Raw genomic sequence first — 11,144 nt, 5'->3', positions numbered from 1 at the left:
GAATCCGCACATGCGCACCAAAATCCGCACCTACGGACGCGCTTCTGCACTCACCCGTCCACTTCTGCGGAAACACCTAACCCCTTTCAGCCTCACTCATTTTCCTAAGCAACTCTGATATAGCCTAAGCACATATAGTTGAAATTCAAAAAGTTTCAATATAGTTGAACTTAATAGCGTGGGAAACTATTTGTCCAGTCATCCATGATGGAAAAAAAACATCACAACTTAGAGACATGAAACTAACAGCATGCACCAAGAAAGAGAAATAATATAAAAGTTGACAGTGGGTTTGGTGACAAAGAAATAACGACAGACAACATTTGTATAAGAAGGCACAAATCACATTTATTTGTGTTTTCACGTTTCATTTATGACAACTAGAACAATAACACTAAGCATTAAAGTCATACAATGAAGAAAAGTCTTACAATAAAGAAAGTTAATGAATCTTGTTCACAAAAGCTTCAAATAATGGTGTATTCAATGCTCTAACAAAGTATTATGACACTTTTAAGATCAAGATACTCCACAAAAATCCTAACTAGTCTATTTTAATGGCCTAAAATTGAAGAAATAATTATGACAAAATTATTCCTGCGGTGTCACACACGGCCCACATGGTGGTTCACATTTCTTCTCTTTATTAAAATGCGTTGATTTTTCTGAAATAAAAGACAAAACAATGAAAGCTAAAGACTAAACTATCTGCTAATTCTTATGCATGTGTGACTATAAGTATTCATGAATCTTCTACCTATTTTCACACCAATAAATCTGTCTAACATTAATAAAATAGGAAGATTCAATATGGAGGGAAAGTTAGGCGTTAAATTACTTTTTGTGCTTGCAATCCTTCTATTTTCAGGACCACCCGTGTCTTCTGAATCTGTGTGGGATTGCCTAGTAAGGACAGGAGGCATTGTTTATGCGACTCAATGTATTCTCACCATCCCTTCATGCATGGCAAAGTGCGCTCTATTAGGCGATTGCCCCTCTATGGAATGTTTCCAGTCTTTTGCTTCCATTGCGGCTGATAACCATGAATGCGCTTATGGAAAATGCATGAACTATATTCTCCTTAACGGTATAAATATTCTCTCCTCTCTCTCTCTCTCTGTCTCTCTCTCTTGATTTGGATTGTCAAACTAAACCTATGAAAATATAATTTCTCTAATTCGTGTGGTATTTTGGGTGCATAATATATATATATATATATCCCAAATATATATTTGAGCATAACAATAGTTAGCGCATCCAAAAATGTGAGCTAGCTTCGGCAACCTATTTAGCCCAAATTAATCAGCAAGGAAACTTATGAAAATATCAAAAACCTAAATTTTACGGGTTTACCTGGTTAGATAAAGTTATGATACTAAAAGAAGAAGCTTTCGTCATTTTGATTTTGTGATTAATAAATAAGCAAAAAGAGAATTACACACAAGTACAGTCCACACACATATATTGCAATCAGATGGCCTATATATAACTTTGCAAAGTTGTAGCCCAAATATAATAGACCACGATTCAACATCCAACTTCAAATAAGTTTTCGAAAATACTATTCAGCTTTGTTTCTTAAAGCTTAAACTTCTAATCCTTTCAGAATCAATAATTGTGGTTCAAACATCATTTTTACAAACCAAATCCTTTTGGGTGGTGAAAATTAAATTCTTAAGGTAATCCACCATTATTGAGCAAGCTTAAATAAGTGTATTTGAAGTTCGAATATGATTTTATAAGCAATTTGGAATGAGTATTGTTTAGATTTGTTAGAAATAGTCTAAGAAGGTTGTTTATAAAACTTGAAGTTATTTAATGGAAATAATCGTACACACTATCCTCCCAGACCCCACTAGTGAGATTATACTGTAGTTTTTGTAGGTTTTTAATATTGGGATAAAGAATGAAAAAAAATATTTATGTTATATACACAATAACGGATAAAAATATAAAATATGGCCCAATTTTAATAACATTGTTGCCCCCAACAGATAGAGAATGAATAATGTTTTTATAGATAAATAAAAAATATTTGATTTGGATGGATTGTATTATGATCAATAGTTTAACTCATATTAATCCATGTGTCACCAAGCAAATTTTGGAAGGGTTATGACCCAAGCCATTTTAATTCGCCCAAAATTAGCCTAACCTTTCCTATTTGATACCCCTACTTATAACTCATAATTCATACTATTCGCTTGTATTTGGCGATATCTAACACTTAATCAATATTTTTTCAAATTTCCAGACAAAGAGAAGTTCGGCAGTTGTATGGCTATTTGTCAAGCAAACTACTGTTCAGCAAAGGCATCTGTTTGAATAAGTTTTTGTTGTGTTGTATCCGTGCGCCACAAATTAGTATACATATGTATACTACTGGTCTTATTACATAATGTGGTTAGTATAAATTTGAAATAATTGTAATCGTTTGTAAACCGATGTAGTTATCTTTATGGGCACCTATTAAATAATTATGTTGGCTATGTTATTAATATTGTACCCATATGGTGCTTATGTACTAGCTTATAACCGCTGAGAATATTTAAATACTAGTGAATTTGTTCGCACTAATCATACGCTAAATACAAAAAATTTAAAATGACAAATACATAAGGCAAGATATACATATAAATTTTTTTAAACAAAAGAAGGCATATATAACGGAAAAATACATATGAAAAATAAATTGGAATAGAATAATCCAATACTTTTTTGGTACTTTCAATGATAAGTTCGCTCGTCTTCTCCGTTGTTGTTTATAATTTTGGCATTTTCAGAGACTATCTCAAGTGTGTGTGTATATATATATATATATATATGTGTGTGTGTGTGTGTTGCACGTATATTCCATATTAATCGGTACAAATTTTATAAAATGGAAGATTACCAAAAACTATCCAAAACATTTGATTAAAAATACTACAAAGTGGAGATATATATAGTTGTCGTAGTATAATATCAAGTGTGAATTATAAAAAGACTAATCCAAATAGCTTATTAAATATTTTGTAAAGTAAATATATAACCTTCATAGTGTACTGTTAAACATCAAGATGTATACAGGATATAAAATTGAAAGAAATATTATTAGCAACTCTTGCGACCCATCACAAAGACATGCATGCAATTCATCAACTTATTATATAATTACCAAACCATATAAAATGCAACTCTTAGCTGCAGAAGAATTCCAAGAAAGAAGCTAAGATATGCGCTCACAAGGAAACATTCTCAATCTTTTCAATGGTAGAATCATCAATTGCACCACTGCTCTTCATTAGTTTTATATGAGCATGAGAACCGATATAGAAAAGAATAGTGCCTTCAGTGCCTGGAGCACGTGGAAGATATTCGTCCCAGTTGTTCCCTGTCATCTACATATACATAAATCGACACTTTACCTTAGTCCCTTATCGTCGTGGAGGAAAAATCAGACGATTCGGGGGAGCTGAAGTGGGGAAAACAGTACTTATTATGGAATTGATTAACAATATTGTTAAAGCAACACATAAATATTGAAGAATCAATCATAAGGAAAACAGTGATAAATCAATTAACTTATCTATACAAAATCACCTTCTTGAGGTGAAGCAGCAAACTGGACTGATCATTTTTGCCAAGCTCAATTGTGGTGTTTGATGCTTCCACTGCCGAGGTATCCTCATGCGAGTCTTTTAATATTGGTTACTCTTAAAACTCAAACTATATATATAGACTGATGACTTCACACCTCTTTTTGGCCAAAGATCCTATTTATCTATTATCTCAATCTTTTGGATTTTTTCCCTCTCATTATATATATATATATATATATATATATATATATATATATATATATATATATATTTATTTATTTATTTTTTATTTTTATATTTTTTGCATTTTCCCCTTTATTAGTGGCTAATAACTGCCATTTAAAAGTCACTAGCTTTTCAAAGTTTCATTTTGTCTCTTTTATATATATTTTTTAAAACGCTCTAAACTGTCGTTCTTAGTGCTAACAGTCGTGTCCTTCAATTTGCAAGTTCAAAAGTCGCTTTGCATAGGATATATATAAAAAGACTAATACTTTGACCGTGCGTAAGCACGGCCCAACAATCTAAACTTTGACTAAGTTTGTTTTCCACTTGTTAATTTGTTCGTTGTTATAATTTACTGTTGTATTTTAAATTCAATTAACCTAATTAATTATTTTATCTTTTTACTCCTAGAGGAATAAAAATAATCATAGGAACATATATGTATTTCTATTGTCAACGTTTTAGAACATTAAGATAAGATAAAGAAAGATAAGATACATGAAAGTGAGGAAATAAACATGTCTCTCAAAGGCAACCAATTCTAGTTTTTTTTTTTTTTTAAAAAAATTCTCAAAAGAAGTAAAATGCTTGAATTAATAATGTGAATTTTGTGTGCTCATTCTTGGTTCTAGCTCTCTTTCTTTTAGATACCTAATTTAATTACGATGTTTTAATAAATTTTGTTATTTCAATTTGTTGTTTGATAGATGTTATAAAAGTTTCAACCTTAGATATTTGGAAGATTCACTCTCATTTCCATGTATTTTAAAAAGTTATTTTTTCCGGTTAGCTTTATCTTGCTTACCTGAGCAAAGTTACAAACTATGAACCTTTAATACCTTTTTGTGTGCTCCATTCATCTCATTTTCATTTAGATTATTTAGAAAGTACACTCTTAGTTAATACAGGTTAGTAATTGCGAAGTAAACAAAACTTTAAAAACCTTATGTATTCTTCAGAGCTCAGTTACAGATTTATTTGAAAACTTTATGAGAAAACTTTGAATAAATAAAAAGAACTTCAAATGAAATCTAACTTTATAATAGACAATTAAACTAAAATATGAACCAAAAATAAAATATGTCTTTTGCAAAATATTTTTCTTCAACTTAAATTTACCAAACTATTTCATAAAACATTGTGCACATATTGTTAGTAGTATTTGATACAGTCGCCTATCAAGAGCTTTTAGAACTAAAATTACCAAAGTTAACCATAGTAAAAGGTATTATAAGATGATTTGATAAATCTTTTCTTGTAAAATAATTTGATTTATTTTTAATAAAAAGTCTCTGTTGAAATAAATTTAACATCTAGTATAATTTTTTGTGCATTACAATTGCAAGTAGAAAAATGAATCACTGCATAAAATAATTTTAGTATGTGATCTACCAAATTAATTTAGAGAAAATTTATAAAATTAAATTACCATAATATCTATTATTAGCTTATGATATACAAAATTAGTTCTTGAGAATTTCTAAACAGTTTGATAGTAGCAGCTATGAGCTTTAGAGTTTAGAAGTAGTTATGAATATATAAAATTTAAAAATATGCTTTTTATTTGTCTGATACACCATTTTATACAGAGAAATATAAGCAGAACAAGAATGAAGGCTAATAAAGGCTTCAACCACTTTAAATTTTTCTCTAATAAATAATGAGTTGAAAACCAAACATTTGTCTCCTCACAAGCATAAATAAAAATGAGCAAGTTTATATGCCAGGCATGGAAATGGATTTTTCAGCCGCAATTGTAAGGGGAGATGGACCCACTTGAAAGCATACACGGTCCCTTAAAGGGCTAAAAGGTCTGTACAACAAAAATTAATAAAGTTAGCACCATAATCAACTTATTTGAACCAATCAAATTTCAGAGCCACTTTAAATGATCAACAAATTATAAAAGCTAAACATGAAATGACAAAAAGAGGCCTGTGTCGGCAAGCTGGCAAGACAACGACCAACGGCTTCCAAGGCTATTCTATATATTAGAAAAAAGGTTGAAGAAGGGGGTGGAAAATTAAGATAAGGCTTATTTCTCTTGTTGTCACGACCCCAATTTTCTTCCGTAGGATATCGTGACGGCACCTAATCTCTAAAACTAGGTAAGTCTAATAAGCATACGGAATAATTGAAATAATAATCTAAAAGCTCAAAACGTCAGCAACTGTATAAAGTAAAAACTGTAACTCAAAGTATATATAATTCCCAAAACCTGGTAGATAAAAGTCACAAGCTCTAGATACAATGTTGCATATATCCTAAACATCACTCTCTATCAAAACGTAAAGAAGCTAGGAAACGACGAGACAAAGGGGGACTCCGAGGTCCGCGGACGCGGGCAGGTGTACCTTGAAGTCTCCAAGCAGCAGCACAACACTCTAATATCGAGGCTGATATGATGCACCTGGATCTGTACAAAACAATATGCAAAAGCATAGTATGAGTACACCACAACAATACCCAGTAAGTGCCAAGCCTAACCTCAGTAGAGTAGTGATGAGGTCAGGTGAGGCCCTACTAGGACTAATAAGAAATAAGGTAGAAGATATAATGATATAATAAAGTGACAGGGAAGTGTAACAATAGAAATTTACGAAAGGTAGCAACACAGAATCAAGAAGACATATACAACACGTAAGGAAGCAAGAATCTTACAAGTTAAGGAACAACAACAACAAACAATACAGTAAGTAGAGGAAATCAACAGGGGAACTCTCGGGGTACCGTCTCGTAGTCCCAAAAGTAAATATCTCACAATCTCTTCGTATAATAACAACCACACGACAGAAACCTCGTGCCACAATAACAATCCGCACGATAGAAATCTCGTGCCACAATAACAATCCACATGGCAGAAATCTCGTGCCACAATAATAATTCGCACGATAGAAACCTCGTGCCACAATAACAATCTGCACGGCAGAAACCTCGCGCCAAAACCAAACAAATCGCCACAACCAAACAAATCACCTCAACAATAATCACGAAAACCAAAACGTAACAAATGAAACAATGATATTTCAGGCAAAGAATTCCACAGTTGAATAATGAATACATAATCAAGGAAGTAATCAATTTAACTAAGCATGTTGTACAAATTGCAAATAAGAGATAATATACGTAGACAACTGAAATTAGGCTAAACATGATGACTACACATGCTAGAGTAACTCAATTAAGGAAATAAAAGGAAATTACTTAGCAAAAATTAGATTTTCAATATTTAGCCTGAGTACGCATTCGTCACCTCGCATACACCGCTTTCACATATTGCAACAGTACCAAATCCTAAGGAAAATTTCCCTCACACAAGGTTAGACAAGTCACTTACCTCAAACTATGCTCAATCAATCAATTAGAAAGCCTTTCCCTCGGTGTTTCGACTCCAAACGGCTCAAATCTAGCCAAAAGTAATTTCATACTATAAATATAACTGTAGGAAACTATTCTAAATAATGAAATTATGATTTTAGCAAGAATTGGAAAAATCGTCCCAAAAGGCCGACCTGGACCCGCGTCTCGGAACCCGATCAAAATTATAAAAACCGAACACCCATTGGATATCCAGTCCAACCACACAAGAATTATCCAAATGTCACGACCCAAAATCCAAACCGTCATGATGGCACCTAACCCAACCCGCTAGGTAAGCCAATTAGCTATAAAACACAATATAATAATACTGATGTGAATCAAAGATGTAATAACTGAATTTTATACAACTCCCCAAATACTGGTAGTAAAAATCATAAGCTTTTAAGATATAGAGTTTACAAAGTTGGTTTGAAATAAAATACACCATCTGTTTGAAATATACATGAACAGATCTGAAATACTAAAGCTACCAGGATCAAGAGGCAGCTATGACTGGAACGCAAGTACATCTTCAGATCTAGCTCCCGCCGTACACAGCTACATCAACATCTAACATCTGCATGCACCGACCCCATGTACTCAATAAGTAACAAACCTAACCTTAGGTTGAAAGTAGTGACTAGTTGGGACAAGGGTTAGAGTCCAACTCCAATAACCAGCAACAGTTCATAACAATATAATAAAGATGGTACAAGAAATAACTCAACTGATTCACAGTTATGGAAAATAGGCATGCTTTTCAAGTATAATAGTAGATCCCAGATCTTTCACCGAAAACCTCAAAAATATATGAATAAGTTTGAAAATCGTGATTTTCCCAAAATCCTTTCAATAATAAATAAGATGTTTTATTTTCAGATAACATGAGAAAAATACATCTCTATGCCTACATGTCAATATACAGGTAAAATCATGAATGTCACCAAAATCGGGTAGCATGAGGAAATGCATCTCTATGCCTGTATCTCAAGAACGCATGTCAAATTCAATGCATCTCAATGATGAACTCACGTACTCACACTCTCAGAGTACTCAATCTCACTGTCTCGTATTCTCACTCATCATGCTCAATACTCAGCACACTTAGTCACTCAGTACTATACAGGACAGATCCAGCCCAAATGCAAACAAACCTAGGGCAGATCCAGCCCAAGATGCAAATAAACCAAGGCAGATCCAGCCCAATGCAAATGAACCAAAAATGTAATTAAACTAGGGCAGATCTAGCCCAATGCAAATGAACCAGGGTAGATCCAGCCCAAATGCAAATGATTGTTAGCAATTGCGCCCACTGTGGATGTGCAAACTCCGAAGGGGCCGATCTAGCCCAAGCGCTATAGTAAGCCAAATCCTGGCTCGAATCAATAAAGCCTACTGCGGTGTGCATCCCGATCCCATAAATATCACTCACAATAGCCCCTCGGCCTCACTCAGTGATCAATCTCTCCAGTCTCTCGGGCTCACAACACTCATGTTAAGCAACCCTAATCAATGAGCGGGATGCAGCCCGATCCCATAAATATCACTCACAACAGCCCCTCAGCCTCACTCAGCCATCAATCTCTCCAGTCTCTAGGGCTCACAACACTCACGCTAAGCAGCCCTAATCAATGATATGAGATGTGATAATATACGATAACAGAGACTGAGATATGATATAAAATGATGAATGCGACTAAGTACATAACTACAATTAAGCAAATAACTCAACAACAAAGAACGACCACTGTGGGTCCCAATAGTACCCGCCTATAGCCTAAACATGATTTCTAGCATAAATTACAGCTCAAGTGCTCTAACACATAGAGTACAGTAAAAATGTTCATATAAGATAGCTACACAGTTCCATGGAATCGACTAAATCAAAATTCACGCGGTGCACGCCCACACGCCCATCACCTAGCATGCGCGTCACCTCAACATCAATCACATAACACGTAATTCAGAGTTTCATACCCTCAACACCAAGTTTAGAAGCTTTACTTACCTCGAACAAGCCAATTCCAATACTAAGCAAGCCAAGCGATGCTCCAAAAATGCCATCCCGCACATACCGACCTCTGAATGACTGAAAACTAGCCAAAAGAAACTCAAATACATCAAATAATGTCAAAGGAACCAAACCAAATCGATACATGTCGAATCTATAATCAAAAGACCAAAATAAATCCAAAAGCCCAACCTAGGCCCACACATCAGAACCCGACAACCCATTCAATTATGAGTCCAACCATACTAGTTTTATTCAAATCCGACTCCAAATCGGTGTTCAAAACGAAAGAATTCGCTCTATGAAACTTTAGTCAAAACCCCCCAATTTCTCTCTTGAAATCCTCAATCAAATGCCAAAAATGAAGTAAGATTCATGAAAGAAAATCAAAACCGAGTTAAGAGTACTTACCCCAATTCGTGTGGTGAAATTTCTCTCGAAGGTCGCCCAAACCGAGCTCCAAAATCCCAAAAATGAGCAAAACATCGAACCCTCGAACTTAAAGGATCTGTCCAAGTCTCTTCTACCTTCGACAAAGGCTTCGCTCCTGCGCAATCGCAGGTGCGAACCAACTTCACGCACCTGCGCTGCCTCTCGCTTTTGCGCCCATTTTCCCCGCTTCTGCGAAGTCGCAGATGCGACTCAAATTCCACACGTGTGAAGACTCGAGGCCCAGTCTTCTTTCGCTTCTGCTATGACACTACCTATTTTGCGGCTCCGCAACTACGCCCATAGCTCCGCAGGTGCGGTCACACACCAGAACCTCTGCCAAACCAGCCTTAGCCAAAATTTCCAAAATGATATGAACCTCATCCGAAACTCACTCGAGCACGTCGGGACCGTGTCCGAATATACGAACAAGTTCCATAACATAATATGGACCTACTCGAGGCCTCAAATCACACATAACAACATAGAAACGACGAATCGCACCTCAAATCAAACTTAAATGAACTTTGAACTTTTAACTTCCAAAACTCGAGCCGAAACATAACAAATCAACTCGGAATGAACTCCAATTTTGCACACAACTCCCAAATTGTCATAAAGAATCTATTCCAGTTCTTGGAACCACAATCCGAATACAATATCCATAAAGTCAACTCGCGGTTAAACTTATTAACTTTCTAATCCTTCGAATTTCCAATTTTCACCAATTAGTGCCGAATCCTTTTAGAAATATCCAAATGCAAATCCGAGCATACGTCCGAGTCCAAAATCACCATTCGGACCTAACGGAACCATCAAAACTCCGTTTCAGGGTCAAATTCATAAAAGTCAAACTTGGTCAACTCTTCCAACTTAAAGCTGTAACGATGAAATTCATTCTTCCAAATCAAACTCTGGATCACCTGAAAACCAAAACCGACGATACATACCAATCATAATACATCATACGGAGCTACCCATGCCCCCAGACTATTGAGCGAAGTGCAAATGTTCAAAATGACCGGTCGGGTCGTTACATCCTCCCTCACTTATACATACGTTCGTCCTCGAACGTGCCAGGAATCGTTCCAAAGCCATCAAACCACCGTGTAACCTTACCATGCACATACCCGGGGGTGATCCCATAGCACCCTATTCAATGTAGGCCCGACAACACAACATAACTGAAAATCATTACTCCAACCTTAACTCGTAAACCACATAATCCAATTTCCAACATCCAAAATTCCTACAAGACCCGAACCTCGCATCTACACACTGTATAAGTCTGAACAAACTATATCAAGTCATAACCATAACCCAAGATGTAATCACATGAAATACCACACGACTGGCATACTTGTAGCAAAATTTTCGATCACAGTAGCTGCTCAAAATAACCCAATATAGGTAATAAACCTCGTATCAAACAAAACCTCATTTTGAAATCTTCCTACCCTGTCGATGATGAAAGAATCACGCACAAACTCATAAGCACTTATCAGATCAACAAGCCATGGAACTCTTCCTCCTTTAAC

At 35.1% G+C, this 11,144-nt stretch overlaps 1 long non-coding RNA gene across 1 annotated transcript; it reads left to right on the top strand.

The window, feature by feature from the left end:
• The first annotated feature begins 661 nt into the window (after positions 1-661).
• Positions 662-2,498, top strand: LOC104110871 (uncharacterized). Its single transcript, XR_011415119.1, has 2 exons — positions 662-1,087; positions 2,255-2,498. It is a non-coding gene; the product is annotated as an uncharacterized lncRNA (long non-coding RNA).
• The last annotated feature ends 8,646 nt before the right edge of the window (positions 2,499-11,144 follow it).

This window comes from Nicotiana tomentosiformis, chromosome 3 (assembly GCF_000390325.3).
Source record: "Nicotiana tomentosiformis chromosome 3, ASM39032v3, whole genome shotgun sequence".
Lineage (NCBI taxonomy): Eukaryota > Viridiplantae > Streptophyta > Magnoliopsida > Solanales > Solanaceae > Nicotiana > Nicotiana tomentosiformis.
Note: the sequence above shows the minus strand (reverse complement) of the source record. Positions and strands in the feature narration are given on the sequence as shown.